This window comes from Mobula birostris, chromosome 13 (assembly GCF_030028105.1).
Source record: "Mobula birostris isolate sMobBir1 chromosome 13, sMobBir1.hap1, whole genome shotgun sequence".
In the NCBI taxonomy this organism is placed as follows: Eukaryota; Metazoa; Chordata; class Chondrichthyes; order Myliobatiformes; family Myliobatidae; genus Mobula; species Mobula birostris.
This window is the reverse complement of record NC_092382.1, coordinates 65,391,370-65,414,283: the sequence shown is the minus strand read 5'-3', so window position 1 is coordinate 65,414,283 and position 22,914 is coordinate 65,391,370. Positions and strand designations below refer to the sequence as shown.

At 44.4% G+C, this 22,914-nt stretch overlaps 1 pseudogene; it reads right to left on the bottom strand.

Moving 5' to 3' along the window:
* Window positions 1–945: 945 nt before the first annotated feature.
* Window positions 946–2,348, bottom strand: LOC140207659 (muscarinic acetylcholine receptor M2-like; annotated as a pseudogene).
* Between the last annotated feature and the right edge of the window lie 20,566 nt (window positions 2,349–22,914).

The window sequence follows — 22,914 nt, the reverse complement described above, 5'->3', positions numbered from 1 at the left end:
GCAGGAATCTGTTGCCAAACAGTTTCTAACTAGCGTCAGTCACATGAAAGTTATGTGGCCGTTATACACTATGCCGTAATTAAAACAACCGTTTTAAATAGCATTACTTGTGTGTTTGTGTTCAAAAGCAGTGATTTTTTGTCATTGATCGTAGGCAAATGATAAACGGTAAGACAGTTTGGAACTGTTTTACTCACTGCGGTTTCAAACATTCAGACTTGCGGACGCCAGAACGGCTGGGGTGAAATGAAACAATTTCAATACTTCAACAAGTTAGGCACTATGATCAATTTGAAGGTATCAGCAATCATGTTGAATGTTAGAATTAAAATGAGGATTTGGAGGTCCGAATCATCGAAAGCACTGTTTGAAAGCTGTCCACTATCTGCACTTGGTGTCTGTGATGAAGTTGTTTACTTACAGTCAATCAAAAGAACACGTCAGGGTACACTTAATGAATTCCAGCGTAATAATTAGGAACTAATACAGTTTTATATACTGTGGTGATTTTGGTTGTGTTCTAATTTATTCTGTATTTCATTTCAATACATAATTTGTTACTTATTTAAATGGTAATTTGTCTTTTTTATACTTTGTTAACTATTTCCATGAAAGTTCGGCTAATTGGGGCAACCATGTAATCGGGCCAAAATGTACAAATCCCAGTGTGCCCCAATTAACTGGAACGCATTGTATTTGCAATTTAGGCAGATTCATTTACGATTTCACTCCGAAACATCATAATAATCAGAACACTCTTCATTTAAGCAGATGTTAGAAACTCATTAGACATAACTCGTGTGCTTTCCCCATATTACATATAATGTCTACTTGAACCATAAATTTGCATTTTGAACATTTACTTACATACATTTATAGATAAACATTATGAAAGTCATCTTTAACATGTATATAATGTTCATGGAGATGAGCTTGTTGCTGATTTTATCTTGATGCACCAATGTCTTTATATTGACACAAGAGAAGATGTTTGAAGGTTTTCTTGAAGGTAGCATTGCATAGTGCATAGCAGGCTGGGTTGATAGTACTGTTGATGTAACAGAGCCAGTATCCAATAGTCCATACTTTGTTAGGGACGCAGACTGAACAGAAAGTGTTAATGAGTACCATGACATTGTATGGGGTCCAGGTGATGATAAATGCCAGCAGAATAGCCAGGATGGTCCTGGTCACCTTCTTCTCCCGGGTAACAGATCCCTTCTTTTTCTTAGCAGGGGTCTTTGTCATTTTAATAATCTTGTGGGCTGCGGTGAGCTTTCTGTCTTTACTATTCTTGGTGCTGTTGTCTGACACTATTTCAACTGTGGTAGCGCAGTACTCACTCTTTTGGGATTTAGTGACAACCTTTATGCTGGAGAGCTTGGAGCTGCCGATGCTAAAATGCCTTTGTGCAGTGGAGACCTGTGTGCTCTCATCAATCGTTCCTTCCTCCTCCTGGATGGAAGGGACCACACTGAGCGAAGTCGAGTCATTGGAGATCTCCTTTTCCTCTCCTTGGCCACAATGATCCGTCATTACTTCCCCAGCTGCCTCGCCATTTTGTATTTGACATTCTGCAACCCATCAGGTGCACAGGAAACGTTGTTGTTACTCGGTTTCATTATTTTACCCCGCACTAGACTGGGAGAAATGGTGTCTTTGCTTGACTCGAGCTCTTTCTTATCCTTCTTGATCTGACTCTTGCTAGCACGGGATATTTGCACATACAAAATAGTCATGGTAATAACCGGTAGATAGAAAGCTGCTATTGCAGTGCCAAAAGTGACAACTGGATTTGAGAAGAACTGTACATGGCACTCACCCTCTTTAACTGTCCGCCCACCTACAATGAACTGCCAGAAGAGAATAGCAGGAGCCCACAGGATAAATGACAGCAGCCAAGCAGCTGCAATCATCATCCCTGCCATCTTGCTGCTTCTCTTCGCAGGGTAGCTGAGAGGCTTTGTCACACAGAAGTATCGGTCAAAGCTGATGATAAGAAGGTTCATGACAGATGCATTACTTGCAACATAATCTAGAGCCAGCCATAAATCACACATCACTGGGCCCATGGGCCAGTAGCCAATGACGATGTAAGTGGTGTAAAGGTTCATAGAGAACACACCAATAATCTAATCAGCACAGGCTAAACTGGAAATGAAATAGTTGTTAATTGTTTGTAACTGTCTGTTTACTTTGACAGAAAGCATAACCAGAATGTTTCCGATAATGGTCACCGGACTCAAAGATATCACAATGAAGATTACTTCAACTGTTTTGTAAGCGCTCCCTCTTTCAATGTCTGTTAGGTTGCTGAGAGATACATTTGCCTGTGTTGAATTAGCCATCCTTTCCCTTTGAGTTAGCACTGAAACGGACTAAACGTAGAAAATAAGAGAAAAAGGAAAAAATATTAGCAAACAAGCATTAAAGGATTTCTAATTGAAGTCTCACCATCAAGAACACACAAGACCATCTGTTGTAAAAAAAACTTCAAGATTGTTGCTGAGAGATTAATTTTTAAACAGGAAGCACAGAGATCACTTTTTGTACGTACAACTAATTATGAATTAATAGTTAATTACTAGTGCCTAACTGAATGAAGGTGTTGATGCCCGACATTGCAAACATGTTTTCATTACATTGGTCCACCTTTATGCACATAAAATGATGGAAAACCTCTGATCCCATGGTTCCCTTAAGTGCACGTGCTTTAAAAGCAAAAACTATATGAACACGAGAAATCCCAGTTGCCTACAGAAATGACTCAAGAAAAACAGATGCACAGGATTATCCCACTCCTACAGGGGGAACAACCATCCAATCCAATAAACCTGCAGTCAGAAGTAGAAATGAAGCAAAGTCCAGGAGGGAGAGAAGAATCTGGGACAGATCAACAACAAGTGTTTCAAAACAGAATGCTAAAGAACCATGTTAATGGTGGCCTAACACTATTGATTTACCCTAGTTATGAAACCCATGAGAACTCTAAACAATTATGGTCTAATATTCTTGAAACTAATAGCCTAAAAGGGGAAGTTATGACCTGCAGAAAAAAGATTGGTGACACCGGAAGCCAAGTGACAGCAATATCCTTGTGGGCAGGTTTGCTGGAGCTGTGGAGGAGGGTTTAAACTAATTAGGCAGGGAGGATGGGAACTGGAATGATAGGTCTGAAGACGGGGCAGTTGGTATACAAGTAGATTCAATGTGTAGTGACACTGTGAGGAATGACAGGCAGATGATAGAGCAAAGTTGCAGTGACTGGGATGAGTTGAAATCTAACAGTGGTAGAATCGAAAAGAGTAAGGAATACATGTCTGAAGGTGTCATATTTCAATGCACACTGTACAGTATACGGAATAAGGTAGAGGTTAGAGATTGCAGTTATGACATTGTGGGCATCAGTGAATCGTGGCTGAAAGAAAATCATAGTTGGAAGGTTAACGTCAAAAGATACATTGTATGGAAAGGACAGAGAGTTAGGCGGGGGAGGGGCGGGTGGAGAGGATTTGTTAGTAAAAAGTGAAATCAAATCCTTAGAAATCGGAAACATTGGATTGGAAGATAGAGTATCCTTGTGATTAGAGTTAAGAAACTACAAGGGTAAAAAGCCCCTGATGGGAATTATATCCAGGCATTCGAACAGTAGCCTAGAGATGGAGTACAAATTGCAACAGGAGACAGAAGGGGCATATAAAAATTGAAATGTTACAATAGTTATGGAGGATTTCAATTTGCAGGTAGATTGAGAAATTTAGGTTGGTGCCGAACCCCAACAGTTGGAATTTGTAGAAAGCGTACAAGTCGGGTTTCTACAACCGCTTGTGGTTGAGGACATCAGGCGAAAGGCAATTCTGGATTGAGTGTTGTGTTATGAACCAGATTTCATTAGCGACTTTAAGGTAAAGAAACCCTTAGGAGGCAGTTGTCATAATATGTTAAATCCACCCTGCACTTTGGGAGGGAGAAGATGAAGTCAGATATATTAGGATTTCAGTGGATAAAAAGGGGTTACTGTAACTAAACCATGAGAGAGGAGCTGGCCAAATTTAACTGGAAGGGGACAGTGCCAGGGATGATAGTAGATCAGCAATGGTTGGTGTTTCTTGGAGGAATTCAGAAGGCGCAGGATAGATACATCCCCAAGTATTCTAAAGGGAGGATAAGGTAACAGTGGCTGACAAGGGAAGTCAGAGACAGCATAGAGGGAAAAGAGAGAACAAATAATACAGCACAAATTGTGGGAAAATTGGGAAACTTTTAAAAACTAACAAAAGGCAACTGAAAATTGATAAAGAGAGAAAAGATGAAATATAAACATAAGTTAGCCAATAATAAGATGATACCAAAACTATTTTTTATTCAGAAATATAAAATGTAATGGAGAGACGAGAGTGGATATTGGACCACTGAAAAATGATGCGGGAGAGGTAGTAATGGGGGAAAAGAATTGGCATACAAACTTAATACCTATTTTGTGTCTGTCTTCACTGTGGAACACACCAGGAATATGCCAAAAATCCAGAGGTATTGGGGGCAGAATTGAGTGCTGTTGCTATTACCAAGGAGAAGGTGCTTTGGAGGCTGAAAGGTTGAATGTTAGATGTCAGCTGGACCAGATGGACTACACTCTGGGGCTCTGAAAGAGGTAGGAGCGGAGGTTGTGAAGGCATTGACAATAAACTGGACTGGTCAACCAACACTGAGGCTGTCTACAAGAAGGGCCAGAGCCGTCTCTATTTCCTGAGGAGACTGAGGTCCTTTAACATCCGCCGGACGATGCTGAGGATGTTCTACGAGTCTGTGGTGGCCAGTGCTATCATGGTTGCTGTTGTGTGCTGGGGCAGCAGGCTGAGGGTAGTAGACACCAACAGAATCAACAAACTCATTCGTAAGGCCAGTGATGTTGTGGGGATGGAACTGGACTCTCACGGTGGTGTCTGAAAAGAGGATGCTGTCTAAGTTGCATGCCATCTTGGTCAATGTCTCCTATCCACTCCATAATGTACTGGGTGGGCACAGGAGTACATTCAGCCAGAGACTCATTCCACCGCGATGCAGCACTGAGCGTCATAGGAAGTCATTCCTGCCTGTGGCCATCAAACTTTACAACTCCTCCCTTGGAGGGTCAGACACCCTGAGCCAATAGGCTGGTCCTGGACTTACTTCATAATTTACTGGCATAATTTACATATTACTATTTAACTATTTATGTTTTTTTCACTATTTATTATTTATGGTGCAACCGTAACGAAAACCAATTTCCTCCGGGATCAATAAAGTATGACTATGACTATGACTATGCAGGCATTAGTCATGATCCTTCAAGAATCATTAGGTTCGAGAATGGCTCTAGAAGATTGGAAAAATGCAAATATCATTCCACACTTTCAGGGAGGGAGGCAAAATAAGCTAATTATCCTGACTTCAGTAGTTGGGAAGTTGTTGGAGTTATTATTAAGGATAAGGTTTTGATGTAGTTGTAGGCACATGATGAAGCAGGCAAAGTCAGAGTGGTTTCATTCAGGTGAAATCATGCCGAACAAATCTGTTTGAATTCTTTGAGGAAATAACAATGACGATAGACAACAGAAAATCAGTGGATGTTGATTAGTTGGATTTTCAGAAGGGCTTTGACAAGGTGCCGCACGTGAGTATGCTTAACAAACTAAGAGCCCATGGCATTACAGGAAAGATAATAGCATAGATTGAACGTTGGCAAACTGGCAGAAGAGAAGGAATGAGAATAAGGGGCCTTTTCTGGTTTGCCACAGTCTATTAGTAGTGTTCCACAGTGGTCTTTGTCGGAGCCGATTCTTTTCACGTTATATGTCAATGATTTGGATGACTGAATTGATGGCTTTATGCCAAGTTTCAGGATTACACAGCAAGAGTTGGAGGGGCAGGTAGAGTTGAGGAAACAAAGTATCTGCAGAAGGCTTAGACAGACTGGGAGAATGGGCAGATGGAACATAGTGCAGGGAAGTGTATATATAGTCATGCACTTTGGTAGAAGGATTAAAGGCACAGACTATTTTCTAAATGGAGAGAAAATTTAACAATCAGATGTGCAAAGCGACTTGGGATTCCTTGCTCAGGATTATCTAAAGGTTAACTTGAAGGCTGAGTCTGTGGTCACTTTTATTTCAAGAGAACTAGAATATAAGAGCAAGTATGTAATCCAGGGGCATTATAAACATTGGTCAGACCACACTTTAAGCACTGTGAGTAAATTTGTGCCCCTTATCTAAGCAAAGATGTGCTGGCATTGGAAATGGTCTAGAGAGGTTCATGGGAATAAAAGTGTTAATCTATGAGGAGAATTTGATGGCTCTGGGCCTGTACTCACTTCAGTTTAGAAGAATGAAGGTGAATCTCATTGAAACCTATCGAATATTGAACAGCCTAGAGAAAGAGGATTTGGAGCGGATGCTTCTTATAGTGGGAGAGACTATTTTAATTAGTTTCCCGTCTGCCCAGTTATTTGTAGCTTGAAATAACTCTTCTCAGTTTCGTTTGACCTCTGACAGGTTTCAGATGTGTATACAATTATATTACAGCAGCAAAATTACAAAATGCTGGATGAACTCAGCAGAGATTTGCCAGAACATTGTGTGTGTTGTTTTGCACTTCCAGCATCTGCAGATGATTTCGTGTTTTTGTACATCAGCAACGTGACCATTTGTCCGATGTTGATCTGTCTATTGTATCTCCGTTCGTATCTGTGTTTCTGTGTGTGCGTGTGTGCGTGTGTGCGTGTGTGTGCGTGTGTGCGTGTGTGCGTGTGTGTACGTGTGTGCGTGTGTGCGTGTGTGTGTGTGTGTGCGTGTGTGTGCGTGTGTGCGTGTGTGTACGTGTGTGTGTGTGTGTGTGTGTGTGTGTGTGTGTGCGTGTGTGTGCGTGTGTGTGCGTGTGTGCGTGTGTGCGTGTGTGTGTGTGTGTGCGTGTGTGTGTACGTGTGTGCGTGTGTGCGTGTGTGTGTGTGTGTGTGTGTGTGTGTGTGTTTGTGTGTGTGTGCGTGTGTGTGCGTGTGTGTGCGTGTGTGTGGGTCTATGTGTGTGTGTGTGTGTGTGTGTGTGTTTGTGTGTGTACGTGTGGGTCTATGTGTGGGTCTATGTGTGTGTGCGCAAGCTTGTGTTTGGCCAGGAACGTGTTGAAGCACTGAAGGGCAGTTCAAAATGGGAAACCGCAGGGGCAGAGGTTCGGTCGGGTGGCGTGGGTGCACATCGTTTACAGATGTACAATTAGTCAACAAAACCCTGAAATCTGTAAATGTGGCTGTTCCGTGATGAAGTCAGTCTTTGTCATTAGAGCTCCCGCATTGTTTTAAATAGATGAATCACTGCTGAGACAATACCCAAGAATTTTGGCGTATTGTCTTCAATCGGCCGGATACTTTCATCAGAAACAACGGTTTTGATTAAAGTGTTTGTTCAAGTAGCTGTAACTAAGAAGGTTAGTCAGGGATGCAAGAATATCTCAGGAGACCGCTACTTCGTATAAATCAGCGCCGTTTTGACGAAATCAGCTCAAAGTGTCTGCCCGAGCTGTGGATTCGGGAGTAACAGAACTCACACATTCTCACTGAAATGGATTATCCTCTCATCTGTCAGATAGAGTTCGTCTACTATCCTTTTATTTCAGCCTTTGGAATTCCCGGTAGGCCGCAGTGTCAGCTGCCGTTGGTGGAAATTGAAGGTTAATTGTGATATTGTGATCGCTCCTGTCGCTGGTTTCCACTGTCACATGTCCAGTCCCGGTGTCCTGCATTTCAGGGATAGAATGGAAACACCGAGATTGTGTATTCTGGGATCCGGATCGAAAACAAACTACGGCAGTAATTTAGCGAATCGGCCAACATTTGTGGATTTGAACGGGTTAGGCAGCGTTCTTCCAGCTGTTTGTGTTCAACAATGTGATGTTCAGGTTTCTGTGCTTTTGGTCTTATAGCTGCTGCCTATATAGCATTTGGGAATATTGGGTTTACACATCCCGCTGAGATTAAACGAATTGATTGTCTGCAGTTGTATTTGAACGGATGTTGAGTTAGGTGTAACAATAAAACTATCTTTTGGTAGTAACAATTTGGCAAATCTGAGGAGTTATTTTTCTCAACTTGCTGTTCCCTCTCTCTCTTCCAGCGAACTTGATGGCGATTGTGATTCTGTCCCGGGGAAAGTGTGGTCTCTCCAAATGTGTCACTCGTTACCTGGTGGGAATGGCAGCGGCCGATCTCCTGGTCGTTATCTCGGATCCGCTGCTGAGGTGGACCGCATCGTTTTATTTTCCCCGATCATTCCTTTTCATCACTCCTGTGTGCAGTCTCAGTGGATGGCTGGTTTTCGCGAGCACTGCGTCCTCTGCCTGGCTGACTGTTGCTTTCACCGTCGATCGATTCGTTTCTATTTGCTACGACAAGCTGAAAACAAAATATTGCACCAAGGGAACGGCGACTGTGGTTATCGGGACAGTGAGTGTATTGACCTGTTTGGAGAGTGTCCCGTGGGGGTTTACATACGAGCCTATGGTACCGATTGATAATGTTCCCTGGTATTGCGGTCTTACATCGAGTTTCGAAAACTCTCCCACATGGGCCGCATTTGAATTGTTTCACGCATTTTAACCCCTTGTGCCCCATTCTTTCTGATTTTACTGTTCAATATACTGACTGTCAGGCGAATTCTAGCGGCCAGTCGAGCCCGTAAGGAGCTCCGGAGACAAAAGAGTGGAGAGAACGATAAGGATCGGGAGATGGAGAACCGTCGCAAATCCATAATTTTGCTCTTCAGTGTATCCGGTAGTTTCATATTGTTGTGTTTAACACAGGTGGTATTTTATATCTGTCAGCGGATTTCACTGAGTTTTGTTTATTCTGTCACCGATCCCCGTTACATCGCAGATGAGGTTTCAGCGATGCTGCAGGTTCTCAGTTCCTGCACCAACACCTGTATTTACGGACTGACTCAGAGCAAATTCCGAGAGGAACTAAAGAATGCCGTGAAATACCCATTGGATCTGATTTTTCTGAACAGAGTTAGAAAACAAACCACGTGATGAACAGAGATATAACGCAAACATGAGAAAATCTTCAGATCCTCGAATTACAAAAACAACACACATAAACTCAGAGTCCTGATGAATGGTGTCGGCCCCTGTTTACTCTTTTCCACAGAATTTAGCTTTGCACAAATCCTCCCTCTCTTAATAAATTGAAAGTTCAGGTGAGCCTGTTACCCCTGCTTCTCGGTTTTGACAACATAGCCTGATCCCCGAGTGTAACTTCGTCTGTATCAAACACTCCCGCTCCCGTCGGACCCGTCTTTACCGACACGCTCTTTTTTTCCTCCTTCCCTAACGGTAGGTCCTCATTCCCTCTGACACCTTCAGCTGTCTTACAGCTAGAGAGGTTTAACTGAGCTTTAGAACACCTAGCGCCGTGCCGTAACAATGCAGATATTTACTACAGCCGCTGCCAGAGCGGGAGGGTGCATAGCCTCACAACATCTAGCAAGATACCGTAAAGGTACATACCTTTTAACTGCTGTCAGTAATTGAGCGGTGATTGAGCGCCAGGAGGGAGCGCAACAGAGAGCCGAAGTGAGAGACAGCAGGCGAGTGAGAGCAGGAGAGAGACAGATAGAGCGAATTATATCAGGAGGCGGGTATGGATGTATTCTCAGACGTGTGGATAACAAAGAGGAGGAGACTTTAGGTCAAAGAGCAGTAAGATGGTTAAATCCTCCGGGGGATTTAGTCATTGAGGCAACCAACACAGATGCAGGCAAACACATAGTGAGCTGAGGGGAAACAACAATCTCTCTCTTCCCCTCTTCCCACAGTCAATCTTCCGGGACCCCAACCCCGGTCTTTCGCACCATCCCACGGGTCTCTCCCCCTAACACCCTCCCCGCTGGATCGCTCTCCACGCAGACTCTCCTCCCTCCTACTCTCTCTTTCTCGTAGTTTTACTCCAGTTTCTCTCCCCCTGGTCTCACTGTCTACTCAGCGTCTCTCTCCCGGTCTCTCTCGCTCTTCCCGTGTCTCTCATTCTCCCCAGTGTCTCTTCCCCCATTCCCAATCACCACAATCTCGCTCTCCCCGTGTCTCTCTCCCCTGTCTCTTATCTTCCAGTTTCATTCCCCGTCTTCCTCAAGTCTCTCTCCCCGATTCCCATTCTCCTAGTCGCTCTCTCCAGCATCGCTCTCTCCCCGTCTTCTCTCAGCCCATTATCCCTCTCTTCTTCCATTCTCTCCCCCTCGATCTCTAACCGTCTGCCATTCATGCTCTTCTAGTCTCTCTCCCTCCTACTCTCCTCGCCTTTCTCTCCAGTCTCTCTCTCTCTCCAGCCTCTCGCCGTCTGTTTTTTTTTATCCTCCCCAAAGTCTTCACGTGTACTGGTGAGCATTAAAAAAATGCCGGGGATTCTTCATTGTTACCTTTTCATAAATACTCTTGCTCTGATGGTGAGGACAGGAAATTCATTTCCAGTTGCAGCCACTAAAGCAGGTTGCCTGGTGACGTCACAGAGGCCGCCCTGGCGGTCATACCTCTCCGGCGACTTTCTTTGTCAGGCAGCCTGGTCAAGGCTGTGTCTTCAAATTTTCCCACCCTTCCTGAACAAACTGCACTGAGCTGAGAGGTATTATGACAACGATACTTCCATGAGGCATACATGGTTTCTGTGGAGTTATATGTGTGTTTTCACTTTTCCGACAGCCCACTCCAATCGGGAGCGGGAGAGGAGACAATTCAGAGGCCTGTGAGTGCGATTACGAAAGGAAAGTTCGAGGGCTTTCCGCTTTTGTCCTGTGGCCCAGTTGAATTGGGACTTAGAGAGGCGGCTACTCTCGGGACGGTAAGGGTGATTAAGAATAAAGCTGCTCTCACGGTCTTGCGGTGTTTTCCTACGGCCAATTCCAGCTTTATGCTTCATCCGGGTTTCACCTATCGCCTGGGGTCTCTCTCTCCCCTCTCCCCACTTTTCAAATCTACTCCTCACCTTCTCTTCTCCAGTCCTGCCCGAAACGTCGACTACTTTTATTTACCACAGATGCAGCCTGATCTGCTGAGTTTCTCCAGCATTTTGTGTGTGTTGCTCGGATTTTCAGCATCTGCAGATGTTCCCTTGTTAGAGTGGAGAGGCTTCACCGAGAACAAGCTTTGTCTGGCAAGTATCTGATTAGTTTATTCTTCATTCTTCCTCTGTCAGTGCGAATGGTCCTGGTGCAATTTTGTTCTCTTTTTATGAGATGTAGATATTCCGTTATATTCTCCCGGATAATGACATCTTCAGCAGGTGCACCGAGCGGCATTTCTTCACGCAAGTCAATAAGGAAGTGGAACTGCAGCTTGATGATCGTCGCGTTACAAGAGACACTGAAGAGGTGATAGATAAGGCTGCAAGAAGATAATCACCCCAAAGTCTCAGGCGGCATGCACCTGGGTGAGTGTCAGCAGCTGTAAGGAACAGAGCAGCCGGTGTAGATTACAACCGTGATCAACCTCAGTAATCAGTATACCACTTTGGAGACTGCAGGGAAGGACGAACTACCAGTGCAGCCACAGCGATCGGATCTCTGGCTCTGAATCTGACACAATTGCTCAGACGAGACGGGGGTGGGGGTGGGAGAGAAGGGGAATGCAGTTGTCATCGGGAATTGCATAGTAAGAGAAGTAGACATCAGATTCTGTGGATGCATTCGAGCCACTGCGATAGTATGTACCCTTCCAGGGTTACAGGCGAATATCATAGGGGTATGGGTAGCTGACTGATTGGTCTCAGGATAGGGCAGTAGGTATGCAAGCAGAGGGAGTGGTTAATGAGACGGCCAGGAAGGACAGGCAGGTGACAGGGCAAAACGACAAGAATGGAATAAGTTGCGGTGTAACAGGTCGACAAGATCGAAAAGGATGATCAATACAGGAGTGAAGGTTTTATATTGAAATGCACGGATATACGGAATAAACTCTCTCCCTCTCTCTCTCTCTCTCTCTCTCTCTCTCTCTCTCTCTCTCTCTCTCTCTCTCTCTCCCTCTCTCTATCCCTCTCCCTCTCTCCCTCACTCTCTCTCGAAGACTGCCGTCCGCCCCCCCCCCCCCCGTTTCCCACTGCACGAGCCTTCGTTTTAATAGTTTTCCGGGAAATACGGATTACCCCATCAGAGTCTGTACCATCGTATCTCTCGGGAACGGGTCCAAGATACAACACTTAGAAACAGGACAACATGTCCATATGAAATAAATTATGATTCCTGTATCTAACATCAGGAAAGTGCGTCTATGGACACATACGGTCTATAAACTCGTACTCACACTGAGTTGTAAAATATCACTCTGCAATAGTCTTTGGTGTACTCTTGTAAAACATTCCCACTTTACAGACTGAAAAAGAACGGCTTACGAAGATCGATGTTTTTTGTTCATGTCTTGGCATATTTCAAAGAGGAATCAAACTTAACTCCTTCTTTACACGAGTGCAGATTTGGTCGTATTAGAACGTCGGGATAGAGCATGAGTTTGCGAGGTAGGTAAGGATGGGCTGATTGAGTTATTGATTAGGGAGCGGGGCGTAAATTCATAAGTTCTCCATCTAATAACAGATACAACATTTTACCACTCTTTTCAGCCCCCTTTCCAGTTTTCCTGCACACATAAGCCATTTCTCGTGCACCTTCATCTGTGTTTAGTGACCACCCCATTACCCGAGCAGGCATATACACTGTTTCCTACCTTCTTCGTGTTACCAATTTACACGCAGCCTGCCACATATCCAATCTCAGATCCTCTACTTCACTCAAAAATAAACATTAAAATCCTGTCCGAAGGCCTGTCCGGAACCTATCATACAAGTATGGTAGCAAAAGGGCGCGGCGTCGCCTTTGCGTCCCCGTGGGTCTGCGGAGATTCGGCATGTCATCAAAAACATTGGAAAACTTCCGTGGGGTCTGGGGTGTGCTGACTGACTGCATTGAATGCGGCCGGGTATGGGAACAGCAATGCCATTGAGCGGAAAATCCGTCCGGGGGAATGATTCGGTCGAGTATATTCCGGCTGGATCTCTCCCAACTATTGACCACATCTCCATAAAACGTTGCCGTGGGACAGCAGCGTCCATCATTGGGGATTCTCACCACCCAGGCCGTGATCGTTCCTCGCTGCTACCATCAGGTAGAAGGTGCAAGTACTACTGGACTCGCACTACCAGGTTCAAGAGCGCCTGATACCAGTTAACCATCAGGTTCTTGAACAAAAAGGGATAACTGCTCTAATTGAAATACACCTTTTTTATTTCATTCTCGTTGTTTATTGAGATTTATTTATATCGGCATTTGCACAGTTTGTTGTCCATTGATCCTGTTTCTGTTACTATTCTATAGATTAGCTAAGTGTGCCCATAGAAAAAAAAAATCTCAGGGTTGCATGTGGTGACATGTATGTACTCCGATTAAAGATTTTCTTTCAAAGTTTGGACTTTGAAGAATCCATATTCCCCATCTCACACACGTACCTTCAACCACATTCCGTATCTCTCACGTTTGCATAGTTATCAATTAATATCACTCTCTGACCGAACATATATGGAATCGCACAGAGCCCCTTCTGGATAAATAGGTACCTTGAATATATACAGACACGCACTCACATCAACACATATAATACTCGAATAATCGGCAACATGATCGACAAAGTGCGAAACGACATACTGACACGAGCGCACACATTTCTATGAATGCACAAACAAATGCACTATTTTTTCTTGGGGCCGTCCGCCGCTTACTCGACCGTTCCCCTCTTTAAATTCTGATAGCATTGCGCAACACTCCACACCCTGTCAGTCAAACTTCTCCACCACTATTCCTGCTGCTGAGCAACCTCTCCCCCTCCCTTGCCCCACTTCTGCCTGTTTCGCTGAACCGCCAACTTCTATTCCACCTCCCGATCTCTGCGACCGCAGCGTATTCCACACTCGATGGAACGCAGCTCCCAACGGAACGGATGGAATAACGGGGAAAACTGCAATGGAGGATCAGTCTGCTAGAAATCAAGGTCCAGGATAATGAGCTCAAATCCGGGGGTGTATTTGTGTTTCTGAACGCCATTCGATTTTAAAGCATATAAAGCTGATATTTTGAATTGACGGTGCACTCCGCGTGAACTTGATAAATTTGCATCACATTTACAGCAATATTGCGATAAATCTGTGCTCTACTCATCCAAAGCAACACAGATAAAATGCTGCTGGATCTCAGCATCTATAGGATTGAATAAAGAGTCGACGTTTCGAGCCAAGAACCTACTTCATCTGTCTCGCTGATACATTTCCCATCAGAATGCAGTGAGATCGACGGATTAAAATTATGACAGGATGAGGGACTGTGAACGCAAAATAGCAGTTGGACACGTTGTGCAAATTATTTGTTTGGGCTACAGATGAAGTTGTTCGACTACTGAGGATCAGTTCCATAATCGAGGAACATTGATCAGTAAATAAATACTGAAAAGCGATGGCGAACTGAAATCCCTGAACGGTCTATCACAGTGAGACAGAATGTGAATTGGATCAGAGTTTAGATGAAGGCCAGACAATTCATGGGGAGTAATACATTACCTACTGGTAATGGACACACAATGAAGTCAGCAAGTCGGGACTTGGGAGAAAAATATGAGAAGTTAGAGTAGGAAGGTGGGGTGAGGAGAGGAAGAAATATAGGGTAGGAGGTGATCGGTTGATTTTCATTAATCTGCAGATTTTCTGTTATTGGTTGCTGGATTAATAGATTATTTGGGATATTTAACACTCGAGAAAATCGCTTCAGTGTAACCCCAGTCACGTATGGACTCAAGATTCACAATAAGCAGAGGATTTTTAGAGCAGACATTTCACCTCAGGCTTGTGGGTTCCAGCTCCACAATGGGCGGCAAAACGTTAAAATTGTTTCTCTTCTTTAGTGACTGCATCCAGGCCAGGAATTTTGGAGCACGTGGTGGGAGGCATGACGTAATCCCGGAGAGATTATATAGTTTATCGGCCCAGCTATTAGAAACTGACCAAGATGCCCATCTGCTGGTCACATTGGCCCGCGTATGGTACATATTCCTCCTAAACTTTCCTGTCCATGTACCTGTCCATATACAGATGGAGAGAGTAGGGAGAGATGTAATCTGGGGAGGTGGGGATGGGGCAGTTGGATAATGAACTGTTCCCCCCATAAAAAAATAAAACAATCACTTTCCAGCCACACTCTCGTATCGGTCGTCTTCCAAGCACTCGTCAGGGCCAGTACCCCCTCCATTTGTTGCTCTTCATTCCATGGTCCACCATGTACTCCAATGAGATTTCATCTACTTCGGGCCTTTGTCATTTCTACCTATCAGGTCGTGGGTTCGTCCATTATTCCTACTCACCAGCCACCTTCTCACCCGCCTAATCGCCAGTCTAACTTGAATCGGCATCTTATTGGGGGATTTTAACCAGGCCAGTTTGACAAGGTCACATAAAAGTTATGATCAACAATCACGTGTAGTACCAGTGTGAACAACACACTGGTACACTAAGATGAAGAAAGCTTACCGTGCTAGTTTACGCCCACACTAGGAAAGTTTGGTCAGCCGGCTGTATCCCTACTTAATGAGTATAGGCAGAGACTTACGACCGCTGCATCAGCAGTGAGAGCCAGGAAGAGATGGACAAGGAAAGCAGAGAATCGCTCACAGGACTGGTTTGAATCTGTGGACTCAACTGTATTCAGGGATTCATCTTCGAATCTGAATGAGTACTCCGCTGTTATCACCTTCGTCATTTAAACATATGTGGATGAGTGTATGCCTACGAGGACCTATTGTACATTCCCAGACCAAAAGACCTGTATGGACCACGAGATTCGCTGTCTGCTGATGGCGATCTGTGGCACTGAAGTCTAGTGACCCATTCCTGTACAATAAAACCAGGCGTCACTTGCGGAGAACTATTTCAAGAGTGAAGAAACAACTCCGAGAGGGGTTTGAGGCGACATCGAATGCACCAGAACTCTGGTGGGGTTTTCAGGACATTGCTTTACACGAAGCGAACCCAATAGTATGAATGACACCAATGCTTCACTACCAGACGATCTCAACGCCTGTTATGCCGGCACTGAAAAAGAGAAAATAGCTACATCTGCGAAGATGCATTTTTTGCCCGTGACGCTGTGATCTTTTTCTGGAAGGTCAATATCAAGCTGACTTTCAACCCTCGCAAGGCTCCAGACCAGATCAAGAGCATTATAAGGCGTTGTAAGCCTGTGCCTACTAGCTGCCGGTTGTATTGAAGAATATTTCCACACTCTCATCGCTGTGGTCTAAATTTCCACCCGCATCAGAAGGGCAAGAATGATGTCAGTGACGAAGGAGAGTAGTGTGAGCTGCCTTACTGATTATTGTCCATAGCACTCACATCTACGGTGATAAAATGCTTTGGGGAGGTGAGGTTCGTTGTAACCAGAATTAAATCATGCCTCAGCAAGGAACTGGACCCACTTCAATTTGGCTATCGCCACAATAGGTCTATGGCAGACGGTCTTCACGCGGTTTTGATCACCTGGACAATACAATCATCTATGTCTCGATACTGTTCGTTGACTAGCACATTATCATTCTTGCAGTCCTGAATGCTAAATTACGGAACCTGGGCCCCGTACCTTCCTCTGCAATGCGATCCTCGATTTCCTAACCAGTAATATACATTCTGTGCGGTATGGTAACGATGTCTCCTCTGCGGTGATCATCAACACTGGCGCGCGTCAGGGATTTGTGCTTATCCCAGTTCTCCACTGCCATTAAACTCACCCAGGGAACTGACCCATCACATCGATGCAGTTATAAAAAGGCAAGACATCGGCTGTGTTTCATTCGGGAGTTTGAGGATTGGTTTGTCACCTAAAACACTCGAAATCTTCTACAGATGTGCAATGGTTAGCATCGTGACAGGCTGCTTCATTGTCTGGTATGGGGCTGGGGGACTATTGTGCAGGATCAAAGGAATGTGGCAGCTCCATCTTGGCTACTGGCTCCCGTAGTGTCCCAGACATCTTCAAAGAAGGACAACTAAGAAAGGCGCCGACAGTCATTGAGGACCACCCGCCCCCCATCACCCAGGACATGTCCGCTTCTCATTGCTATCGTCAGGAAGGATGTATAGAGCTTCAAGTACACCTGCAGCGATCCAGGAGCAGTTTCTTTCGCTTTGAAATAGGATTCGGCAATGGACATTCAGCCAATTAAAATCTACCACACTTTCATGATTTCTGTTTTGGCATTATTTTAATTTTACTGTATAGAACATAGAACATAGAATAGTACAGCACAGTACAGGCCCTCTGGCCCACAATGTTGTGACGACCCTCAAACCCTGCCTCCCATACAAGCCCCCACCTTAAATTCCTCCATATCCATGTCTAGTAGTCTCTTAAACTTCACCAGTGTATCTGCCTCCACCACTGACTCAGGCAGTGCATTGCACGCACCAACCACTCTCTGAGTTAAAAACCTTCCTCTAATATCCCCCTTGAACTTCCCACCCCTTAACTTAAAGCCATGCCCTCTTGTATTGATCAGCGGTGCCCTGGGGAAGAGGCGCTGGCTATCCACTCTATCTATTCCTCTTATTATCTTGTATACCTCTATCATGTCTCCTCTCATCCTCCTTCTCTCCAAAGAGTAAAGCCCTAGCTCTATATCTGTAGCTATATATCTAAATCTATGTGTGTGTGTGTGTGTTTATTTATAAATAAATAAAATTTAAAAAATATATATATTTAATACATTTATAATTGATTGATTTTCTAATTCCTTTCTATATTATTACATTGCAGATTAACAAAATTTCACGACAGATGACAGTAATATTAAACCCAATTCTTATTCCGATTTTGATCAAATTCCCACGTACTCCACACCTCCGCATCACCAGCACTGGCATCCTGGACCTCGTTCAGGAACTCGGCCCGATATCTCGACTGCCCATATCTGCCAATCGATGCTAAATTAGTTTTCTTTGAGTTATAATCATGAAGCCGCTTTCCATCAGCGTATAACATCATTTTGAGGTTACTAATGACTCTGAAGAGATACAGTACATAAAAATATATATATTTTCGGCCAGAACGTTTTCGCCATTTCAGCTGCATTGTCCGAGCAGGCATTCATTTAAATGAATAAACATTTTTAAATCGTCACAGTTTTCATTTTGTAGTTTTAATTCGCTGTTAGACCAGTGTTTGTTTGATTGAATCTTAGTGGGACATTTATCAGTAGGCTGTCTGGCTCTCTCAGTGGGTTTCCATTCTGTTGAGGAGGTTTAGTAAACTGTGATGCACGATAAACCTGAGTGTCCCTGAGCTGAGATATTTACAGATGTTTAGACATGATGAACTTTCTCCAGCGTATTCGGCACTTCGTCCGGCTCTGAAGTCTACCCTAACTCATGTTTTATTTCTTGAATTTACTTCATCGATTCACGTGTTTTGCAATCGGGAAAAACATAAATTATTTTAATGCCCTTCATGATATTAGATTTTTGACTGATTTTGAGTTCCGGAAGTGCTTTATCTCTTTATGGCACGTTGACGCAATTTGTTTTTATATATCTGGAATGTATTCTGTTTCTCTACGCTTTTTACCTGGCTCTAGTATTAAATCTGATAGTGTTCGGATTCCGGAAGGACATACATATATGCTTTCTCCGTGGATGGTCACCTTGTCACTGTGGAGAAGCTTGTGTGACCCTGAGATCCCGAGAGCGCTGCCGTCTGACCTGTGCTCCTGGTAGGGTCACCTATGACAAAGAACAATCCAACCAAGACCTCAACGGTGGAGCAGGCGGACGGAGTTACTTCAAACTCAACGGCTCTGAAGGCGGATGAAGGCTGCAAAAAAGTCCATCAGCTCCAATCGTCATGGTTTCCATGCCATTGGAATCAGTTAGTCGATTTGTGAAGTATCGTGTGCTTCTTGGAGTGCAACATCAAGTATTCGTTAAACAAATACACACACAGGCGTCTCGCTCTGTGGGCCACTTCTTCAGAACGAAGACCATCATCCTCGACTCGAAGGATAACAACAACGACGATATAGATGCACCGCTTTGTAAGCGTCAGGTGTTGAAATATGCTAACCAATGTTACAGATGCCAGGTGATAAGACGGTAAGAGAATGGGAACAGAATAGAGGGCATGACGACAGGACACCAGCGAGCTGAGCCAGTAAATCCAGACCGTATTGGGATCACATTATTACTGAATGGCATTTACTGCAAGGGGATTAGAAACAGGGAACAAGTTTTGTTACACATGTGCATATTTGTGAAGTCTGGACAAATTCCTCCACAGTCTACAACCATTCATCCCTCTCCTCCCCAGCGTAGTCTGGGAAGGATACAGTAACTATAGAAGTGTTAGAAGAAAGAACATTATAGACAGAAATCCGAACACCGGCTTCTATCCAGGGTTTATCACTTTCTCAGAGGAAGTGGTCATTCTTTATTCCGCTGCCAGTAACATGCCAATGATAGTATTCCATTACTACCATGTTTAACAGTGTAGATACTACACCCGTGTCGTTAGCGACTCCACCCTGAAACATGTTATGGCAATATTTGTCAGTTTTCCGAAAAGGATAAATGTTTCTCCGCTATGTTCAAATTCGTTAATTATTGTTTTCTGATTTGACGCCGAGGTGTTTTCAAACGAAGGAGGTTTTGGACACGTGTTAAAGGTTAGAACAGTTATATATGAAACACGCTGTAACGATTCACTGCTAAAGTAATGGCTTCTTTATAATGTTTCCCTGCTAAGGTTAATGTAAGCCTTCTCTGTAATGTTCACTGCTGAGGTAACGGTGTCTCTGTAGCAACAATGTTTGTGTTATGGCTGGAGATAACAGGACTGTGATTATGCATGTTAGCTAATCAGAGATTGTTGCTCTGTCTTGTGAATCTGGAACGATGTTCTTCACGGTCTTTTGTCGAGGAGAGCTAAAGAGGAAAGACGTGTGTGGAGAGAGCTGGTAGACCACGGGACGGAGTGGACTGAGCTCTAAGGGTTGGAAGATCGACGACGCTTGGAGAAGATTGATGGTGGAAGAATGACGACTGAGTGAGCTCCAACGTGCACTTTTGACTTTTCCCAGAATTGGGCCTTTTTAAATTTTCCTTCCTAACCCTATATTCAGATTAAGTTTCATAATGTTCAATCTTTTAATGCATATAGTCTACTGTCCGATAGTTTGCGTTGTGGGTTTGTAACAGAGCGGTACATTACGTAGCGTCCACACAAACGTGATTTCCCAGATCAGCGGGGCCAAAGGCGGATTCCCCTAGACGAACACGAGCTGGGCAAGCCTGAAGGTACTACATTGATTTCGTTGGATGCTGCGTGATCGCCCTGTTTAAATCTGTGCTGGTATGGATGTTGCTGGGATGGAGCAGTGGCGTCCCTCCATGGGGTTGCCGGTAATTCATGCGTCCGTGTTAAGTGGGGTGGATATTCGTACCCCGGGTGATTTGTTAATTCGATTTTTGAGTATGGGTAAAGCTGTTGGCAAAGTTGTATCGTAGCGGGAAGGTTTGATAAAATGGCGGACTCAGACCTCGTTTTATTTCAGACTAGCCCTGACGTAACGGCGGTGGGACAGCCAGTGTCTATCGGTGCCACACGTGAGGCGGGGCCATGGCCAGTCCATACTGTTAGGGAGAACGAACAGGCTCAGGTCACAGTCCCCTCAGTGGGTGAGCATCTGGGGTACAGTGACCACCGCTCTCGGGCCTTTAGCATTATAATGGAAAAGGATAGAATCAGAGAGGACAGGAAAGTTTTTAATTGGGCAAATCATGAGGCTATAAGGCGAAATCTTGCGGGTGTGAATTCGGATGACGTTTTTGCAGGGAAATATATTATGGACATCTGGTCGATGTTTACGGGGTTCTTGCAGGATGTTAGGGATAAATTTGTCCCGGTGAGGAAGATAAAGAATGGTAGGGTGAAGGAACTATTAGTGACAAGTGAGGTAAAAAAAAAAAAAATCTATTCAGGTTGAAGAAATCAGCATACATGAGGTTTAGGAAGCAAGGATCAGATGGGTCTATTGAGGAATATAGGGAAGCAAGAAAGGAGCTTAAGAAGGGGCTGAGAAGAGCAACAAGGGGGCATGAGAAGGCCTTAGCGAGCAGGGTAAAGGAAAAGCCCAAGGCATTCTTCAATTATGTGGTGAACAAAAGGAGGACAGGAGAGAATGTAGGGCCGATTAGAGATAAAGGTGGGAAGATGTGCCTGGAGGCTGTGGAAGTGAGCGAGGTCCTCAATGAACACTTCTCTTCGGTATTCACAAATGAGACAGAACTAGATGACGATGAGGACAATATGAGTGAGTTTGATGTTCTGGAACATGTTGATATTAAGGAAGAGGAGGTTTTGTACTTGTTAAAATACATTGGAACGAATAAGTCCCCGGGGACTTTTGGAAAGTTCCCCAGGCTTCTGCACGAGGCGAGGAAAGAGATGGCTGAGCATTTGGCTAGGATCTTTTTGTCCTCGTTGTCCACGGGAATGGGACCGGAGGATTGGAGGGGGGCAAATGTTGTCACTTTCTACAAAAAAAGGTAGTAGGGATAGCCCGGGTAGCTATAGACCAGTGAGTCTTTCGTCTGTGGTGAGAAAGCTGTTGGAAAAGATTCTTAGAGATAGGATCTATGGACATTTGGAGAAGTATTGTCTGATCAGGAACAGTCAGCATGGCTTTGTGAAGGGCAGATCGTGTCTAACAAGCCTGATAGAGTTTTTTGAGGAGGTGACCAGGCATATAGATGACGATAGTTCAGTGGATGTGATCTATGTGGATCTTAGTAAGGCACTTGACAAGGTTCCACTCGGTAGGCTTATTCAGAAAGTCAGAAGGCATGGTATCTAGTGAAGCTTGCTCAGGTGGATTCAGAATTGGCTTCCTGCAGAAAGCAGAGGGTCGGGGTGGAGCGAGTACTTTCGGATTGAAGGGTTGTGACAAGTGGTGTCCCAGAAGGATCTGTTCTTGGACCTCTACCTTTCGTGATTTTTATTAACGACCTGGATGTTGGGGTAGAAGGGTGGGTTAGCAAGCTTTCAGACTACACAAAGGTTGCTTGTGTTGCAGATAGTGTAGAGGATTGTAGAAGATTGCAGAGAGACATTGATAGGATGCAGAAGTGGGCTGAGAAGTGGCAGATGGAGTTCAACCCGGAAAAGTGTGAGGTGGTACACTTTGGAAGGACAAATTCCAAGGCAGAGTACAAAGTAAATGGCAGGATACTTGGTAGTGTGGAGGAGCAGAGGGATCTGGGGGTATATTTCTGCAGACCACTGAAAGTTGCCTCACAGGTAGATAGGGTAGTTAAAAGAGGATATGGGGTGTTAGGCTTCATAAGTCGAATTATAGAGTTTAAGAATCGCGAGGTAATGGAGGAGCTCTATCAAACTCTGTTTAGGCCACACTTGGAGTACTGTGTCTAGTTTTGGTCACCTCACTATAGGAAGGATGCGGGCGCATTGGAAATGGTACAGAGGAGATTTACCAGGTTCCTGCCTGCTTTAGAGCGTATGTATTATGATCAGAGATTAAGGGAGCTAGGGCTTTACTCTTTGGCGAGAAGGAGGATGAGAGGAGACATGATAGAGGTGTACAAGATAATAAGAGGAAAAGATAGGGTGGATAGTCAGCGCCTCTTCCCCAGGGCACCACTGCTCAATACAAGAAGACATGGCTTTAAGGTATGGGGTGGGAAGTTCAAGGGGGATATCAGAGGAAGGGTTTTGACTGAGAGACTGGTTGGTGCGTGGAAGCACTGCTTGAGTCAGTTTTGGAAGCAGATACACTAGTGAAATTTATTAGACTACTGGACAGGTATAT